This window comes from Patella vulgata, chromosome 5, assembly GCF_932274485.2.
Source record: "Patella vulgata chromosome 5, xgPatVulg1.2, whole genome shotgun sequence".
NCBI lineage: Eukaryota > Metazoa > Mollusca > Gastropoda > Patellidae > Patella > Patella vulgata.
In genome coordinates, this window is record NC_065883.2 from 2,293,664 (window position 1) to 2,301,342 (window position 7,679).

Below are 7,679 nucleotides of genomic sequence, written 5' to 3' on the forward strand. Positions count from 1 at the left end.
CAGAAAACTAAACTCAAACTTTTCAAAGTCATTTTTGGGACAGGGCCAGGGTAAACGTCGATGGTTCAAGCCAAGTTGATGGGCTTTGAAAATGGTTACGGGTCAAGCTCGTAAGTCAAGGTCAAATGTCCCAAAACTGACCTTGAAAAGTTTGAGTTCAGTTTTCTATAACATGACCTTGACCTACGACTTTGACCCAATTATCTTTTCTGAAGGACGTTGTCTTTGCTTTCACCTCAAGCATTAACTTTGATAATACAGTAAGAAATAGGGTCACGGCAAGCATAAACGAAAAGGGCCCGAGATTGATGGGAAGTTTGGACTCAAGGTCGAAGTCAAGGTCACGGATGGTTAAAGGTGACTAGTGGAGGTCACCACGAACTTTCACATTGACCACGCCCTTTGACTTCCTTTCGGACACGGGCCCCTCTGCGTTTGACCGTTTTCTGACCGAGCAGTGTGCGACAGGGCCAAGGTAACCGTCGATGGTTCAAGCCACGATTATGGGCTTTGAAAATGGTTATGGGATCAAGGTCGTAAGTCAAGGTCAAATGTCCCAAAACTGACTTTGAAAAGTTTGAGTTCAGTTTTCTGTAACATGACCTTGACCTACGACTTTGACCCATTTATCTTTTCTGAAGGACGTTGTCTCTGCTTTCACCTCAAGCATTAACTTTGATAATACAGTAAGAAATAGGGTCACGGCAAGCATAAACGAAAAGGGCCCGAGATTGATGGGAAGTTTGACTCAAGGTCAAAGTCAAGGTCACGGATGATTAAAGGTGACTAGTGGAGGTCACCACGACCTTTCACATTGACCACGCCCATTGACTTCCTTTCGGACACGGGCCCTTTGCGTTTGACCCTTTTCTGACCGAACAGTGTGCGACAGGACCAAAGTAAACGTCGATGGTTCAAGCCAAGGTGATAGCCTTCGAAAATGGTTACGAGGTCAAGGTCGTAAGTCAAGGTCAATTGTCCCAAAACTGACTTTGAAAAGTCCGAGTTTAGTTTTCTGTAAGATGACCTTGACCTACGACTTTGACCCAAGTATCTTTTCTGAAGGACGTCGTCTCTGCTTTCACCTCGAACATTAACTTTGATAATACAGTTAGAAATAAGGCCACGGCAAGCATAAACGCAAAGGGCCCGAGATGGATGGGACGTTTGGACTCAAGGTCAGAGTCAAGGTTACGGATGGTTAACGGTGACGAGTGGAGGTCACCACGACCTTTCACATTGACCACGCCCATTGAATTCCTTTCGGACACGGACCCTCTGCGTTTGACCGTTTTCTGACCGAGCAGTGTGCGACAGGACCAAGTTAAACGTTCATGATTCAAGCCAATGTGATAACCTTCGAAAATGGTTACGGGGTCAAGGTCGTAAGTCAAGGTCAAATGTCCCAAAAATGACTTTGAAAAATTTGAGTTTAGTTTTCTGTAACATGACCTTGACCTACGACTTTGACCCAATTATCTTTTCTGAAGGACGTCATCTCTGCTTTCACCTCGAACATTAACGTTGATAATACAGTAAGAAATAAGGCCACGGCAAGCATAAACGCAAAGGCCCCGATATGGATGGGAAGTTTGGCCTCAAGGTCAAAATCAAGGTCACGGCAATATTTACACCTAAAGGCCAATCCACTGATCAACACCAAATAGTATTTTATAGAAAATGGTGGCTTCGCGCAAAAATTAAAGTATACGAAAATTATATTAGTTTTTATGAACTGCAGTGTTAGGCAGCTAGTGCAGTGTGTCGGTTTCCGTCTAAGTGTCTTGTTATTCGAGTCGGTTTCCGTCTTAGTGTCTTGTTATTCAAGTCTAATTAGTAAACAAAGCAAATGGCGTCAAACGGATGAAGTTCTCTCTCGTTAGAAATTAAAAGGTCGGTAAAATAAAAAGTTATTTATCGATTTGGCTGAAATTTGGTGTGTGGTCATTGCTAGCCCCCCTTAACATCCTCTGAAAATTTCAAGTGCCTATGACCACGGGAACTGGTAGAGGTACGAAAGTGCAATAGCGCCGGGAATTGTGGGATGTTATGATGGCCATGTTAATGTTAGAGGTGAGTGTTGATTACAGTGAATAAATAGCGGTAAAACAAACGGGTAAAACTTGAGTTAGTGTTTAAATGTTTTTAATGGATTTCTATTTTACTGTTGGACATATTTCAGTGGGTGTATAGGTATTTTATTTATATGACAGAGTGAGATAGTGCCATTTAACGAAAACGAAAGATGACTAAGATGTCAAATTGTGACAACTTAAAGTAAATAGCACGGTCTGTTTAGTCATATAGTAGAGTAATTAATATGGAAGCTTCATACAGGACGATAACTTGCCTTATACAGGAGAATTCGGTAAGGCAGAGTAGGCTGAAGCTTGGTGATTTCGATTTTATTTTCTTTTGTATAATATTGGTTTATCAATTAAGCCAAAATTTTCCAGAATTTATATGGGGTAGGCCTACAGGTGTTTGGTTATTTTCGCTTGTAGGCCTACATTCTTACTAAAAATTGCAAAGAGTGCTCATATACGAAAGAATTATAAGAAGATGTCTATGGTTGTAGCTACTTATTATAGTAGCAAAGTCAATATTTCATAGGCTTAAGGAGGGTCATAAGGTAGTGAAGACTCGAGCTTAAGAGAGTAATCTTTATTTTTGTTTTCTTTTTGTATAGAATTGGTATATAAGCTCTTGTGAAATATTGGTGGATAGAGGGTGTGTTCGGTTAGACCATATGATCGACAGGTATAGGTATATATCATGAATGTATTTAGATTTTATATTGTGTAGATGGATTGTATTGTTGTTGATTTTGAATTCTTTGGTGAGATGAATGTTGTTTATATGTGTAGTAATGAAACATTTATAGAATTTTAATTTGGGGCAATTCAGAAATAAATGATGGTAAGATTCAGTTGCTCGGTTACAATAGTGGCATTTATAGTTGATAGTATATATATTTCTGTATAGCATAATGTCTTTTGTTAGTACTGCATTATTGATGATTGTATACATGAAATCCTTTTCTTTTTCAGATAAGGAGGAGCATTTATAGAGGTTTGTCCAGACTTTTGAAAAGTCAACATGAGGTAATTGTTTATTTATTTTTGGTTGTGTCTGTAATAAGTCAATTAGGGACCAGTATATGTCTTTAAGTTTTGTATTGTATGTATATTTGATGGATGATTTGAGGCTATTGTAAGTTTCTTTTATATCTATATATGATTGGGGGAGTTTTTCCGAGTGGGTATAATAATTGGATGCATATCTTGGCAGAGTATCCCTTGTAGTAAATCCTAGCCAGTATATGTATAGGCCTAACCAGGGACTGTTGTTGTCTTTGATTGCTTTTACTATAAGTTGTTGTTGCATTGCCTGTATTCTCTCAACGTTTTCAAGCAAGTACAGTAACAAATGTGTAGAGCAATTATATATAGACAAGCAGGAGTAAACATACCATTAAACCAAACAAAAGGGAAGCCATACATGTTACGAAAACATCAGAGGAGTAGTGAGCTACATAGGGATTAAATGGTTAAGCCGTTGACCTCAAGAACTCAAGATGCAAAACACAAAAGACAAATGTCATTTTGCAAAGTTGCTTTGTTGAAGTGTGTATGTGAAACGTTTGTGCACATTAGTGGATTTTTTCCAAAAAACATTTGTAATTTGATATTTGACTTTTACTTTAACGGTATTATGTATTTATCATTATAAGTATAACGACATATGTATTTTGAATCTTAGGTATTAGATATTTTCTATGATGTATAATAACACTTTCAACATACATTTAGTTTTGGCCCTTAAATCCCGCAATATTTATCGGGTCATGAGTGTAAAGATATTATAATTATTTCTCGTACTTGATCTCGCTCACAGTAGTTAGACATGAGAAAAGTTATACAAGACTATAACTCGTGATTAATACACTATACATAGACTCAGTTTTTCCAATGGGTAAACAAATCTCAAACAAAATATTTTCAAATACAAATCTCCAAATACTAATCTTGAAAAACATTTCACCAAAAACCAATCAATACAAATATACATATTAATAAACCTGATACCCCCCCACACCAACACCACCACCACACACACACGTCCAATAGCTTATTTAGTGTATTATCTTACTGGTCTATAAAAGAGACTGCACAAAGTGAAAAGAAAAACGAAAACGGCCAACTAAAACCGTTATTTCCAGGCCTGGGGACTATGAAGTTAATGAGAGTATGAAGTTAATGAATGGTTAATGAATGAATTTGAGGGCTAGTTATTTGATAAATCAGTGCAAGGTGACTGTAACATAAAGTAGGTATATTCACTGCACACCAAAACAATAGTCCAGGATGACGTCATCTATTGCTGTGTTTATCTACACCGTTGGTCAGGTTGGTGGAAGGTTCGTGTGGTTCAGTGGTTCATGCCAATTACCTCCACATTCTTGAATGAATTTTCCGATACTTGAAGTACACGACCTCTCGTTTTGCAAGAGCACCGCCATACTCGGTTGTTCTTCCGTCCTTACAAGTGGTATATTTTGGCCTGCGTATATGTTGCTTAATCGTGTTATGTATAAACATTCGGATTTGAATCGTTTATGTGTCGCTACTGGGTCTGTATCGCGTTCCCAATCCCTTAAAATCAAACCACAATGATAACAAACCATTCGATCTAAAGTCCCCTGGTAGAAGAATCCGGCTTCTGCAATTTTTTCCAGGGGAGGCAGGTTACGACTGAATTGTTCGTCAACAGTTCTCACGGATTCTATCCTGTCCGAATATTTACAGAAATGTGTAAACCTAGGAATGGGGAGGTTTCGAGAATATCCAATATGTTTTAAAAAGATGCAATCGGAATCAAATCTGGCGTGGACCTCGAGAGCGTTATCATTGACGGTCCATTGAACCACCTTCTTGTTGCAGTAATCACACCTGACTCGGTCTAGTTGTCCTGTGTACCTGAAAGAAAGAGAGAAAGACAGATGAGTACCCATCTATCAGATTTAGAGAAATTGGATCATCTTATACTAAATAATTTTTACATTTTCATTTTACGTCAATAAATGGATGGAAACATCACGTGCAATATTATCATAATTTGTTTATATAGTCTATTGGTCCATTCGTTCAATCGTTAAATAGAGGGGGGTGTGGGGTGTGGATGGATGGCCGAACGGTTAGCCCGCCCTCGCTGTATCATACCGTCTGTCATTGAGTCAACTGGCGGGGTTTCGATTCACCGGTTGTACGTGACAAGGAGTAGGGTTGCCTGTCCAACCTCGTGGGTTTTCTCCGGGTCCTCCGGTTTCCTCCCAATGCTAAAGACCCCTACGCGCAAGCGAATTATTGAAATAAAAAATTAAAAACCATATGTTAGTCCCGAAATGACCTAGTTTGTGTCGAGTGGACGTTAAACCCCATTTCTCTCTCTCTCTTTGTTAAATAGACAATGACGTAGTTTAAATAACGTGGTCTTATTGCCACAACAGGAGGCAGACCACCATTAAATTTCACCATCTCGGTACCTCGTCTATTTATAGCAATTCTCTCTCTGTCTCCTTTCTCCCCTTTTGCATGCCCATTTTTGTTGCTTTTTTGGTCTAGAATGGACGAAGAAGGTTTGAATTAACATTTTCTGCCAGGTTTTGATAAATATTCATGATTTTGAGGCGGAAGGATAACGGAGTTATCAGGTTGGCTACGGTGATATGTACGGCAACTAGTTACATGTTTTTAGTATGCTTCTTCAAGTTTGTTTATCTCAAAATTTTGGTGGTCAACCTCATACAAATTTTAGTGCAAAGACATGACCTTTTGTTCCTCTGTCTGTAGTGAAAAGCATTCAGCCCAATGACAATTTGGGGAAAAGTTGGAGGTGGGCAAAGAGGCCAGAATTAACAATGAAGTCAATGGGGAAATTAATGGTGGTCTGCCCCAACATTATGCACGAGTTATGCCCTTTCCTATTACGTTCGTGCGAAAGTGAAAGCAATGTCATTCGTCATGCAAATTAGGGAGGCCCTATTTTTATCACGCAAAGCCAATTGAAAGCTATTATGTTAACAATAAATGACATATTATGTTGTATCATGGACAATCAAATAAGGACACACGCTATCAGTTTTATTAGTACATTAACACACGGATGTATTGAATGTTCTGACGTGTACAATCTCGTCGAGGAAACATTACACTCCCATACTGCACCAGCTAACATCAGCGTATACCAGTTCACAACAACCTTTGTCAAATATGTGTAAATTGTACTGAAGCGTAATGTATACGATCTCGAAGATTCATATTACGTTTCACATATGGCGTACTAGTTACACCAGGGGAAAAAACCTATTTATAAAATATGTCGAAATACAGTATAAATAGTATCATATATCATAGGCCTTACCATATAAAATAACAAGGACAAGTATAATAAGGTACATAGTATGACAACAATAAAAACAAGTACGAACAATCCAAACCACTAGACAAAATTCTGTAATACTGTAATCAGCAACTGGGCTTTTCACTGTGTACAATAAAGTAACATACATAGCACGTCATAGGTAGCCTACTCACCTATATCCAGCCAGTGATAATTCAACATAACATTTAGCTGAAGTCCACCCAATATACGAATTGAGACGCTCTCTTAGATTCTTCGCGTCATCGAAACTATCACTCATTTGTGTTAATGATACTATTTATAGATCGGAATTAATGATCTAAATGTAGGTAAGAACATGATTCAGTTACATCACACCATAGATAATACCGTATTATGATCAACCCCCTTTCTCGCCGTTTCACGCGTTTCGCAACATAACGTCGAGAATTCATGAGTCGGCAATCATACGGTATTATCTATGATCACACTTAGGCCTAACAATAAACGGCCCCTTGCAACCTCAACCTTCAAAAACGTGGGAAGGGCCTAATTTACAACAAAAGGGCGACCTGCTTCATAATATCTAACACTAACCCAGATATCTTTTCCAAGAAATCACACAAAGATAGTCTTGGTGAACCAGTCACTATGTTAACCAGTCTGAACTTGAATCGATAAATTGAATGACGCAGTCCAATCTGTTTCACAGAGAATTACGAGTCTCGTATTTATCTCTGTCATAGATGACTGCCTTAACACGTGCTGTCACAGCACGCGGTGTGAATCATTGGCTGAATGGCGCGTGCATTGTTTACATAAGACATAACTGCTTCGGAGAGAATGCTGCATTTTAGTCATTTTAATACCCATTTACACTAAATCGGAAATAATTTTTAACTACAAATACGTCAAACGCCTTTATTTATTTTTCCAATATATACAAAAAATGTTTTAGAATTTAATTTGTCGCAGGAAAAAAGTTAATATTTCTAGCTCATTAAGCCGCATCAATGTCATCCTTATCAGTGAGTGTCGCGGCCAAGCAAATATTCACTGCGGATCAGTGTGGACGCAGTCCTCAACGATAATTATATACATGCTATGGCGAAACATGGTGAACCAGGAAACGGTCGGGTTATACTTGAAAGTTTTGTATATAAACCTTCTGTACATTTGTTTGATAAAACTGAGAGAACGAAACTTTGCTTTAATTAAAATAGTAAATGTGTTCAATATCTGTTTTTGTCCTTTTTACTTGAAAATAAGATACTTCA

The 7,679-nt window shown here is 38.2% G+C and overlaps 1 long non-coding RNA gene across 1 annotated transcript; it reads right to left on the reverse strand.

The window, feature by feature from the left end:
- Positions 1 to 3,747: 3,747 nt before the first annotated feature.
- LOC126821035 (uncharacterized) lies at positions 3,748 to 6,992 on the reverse strand. Its single transcript, XR_008788192.1, has 2 exons — positions 6,597 to 6,992; positions 3,748 to 4,979 (listed from the first exon to the last, which is right to left on the reverse strand). It is a non-coding gene; the product is annotated as an uncharacterized LOC126821035 (long non-coding RNA).
- Between the last annotated feature and the right edge of the window lie 687 nt (positions 6,993 to 7,679).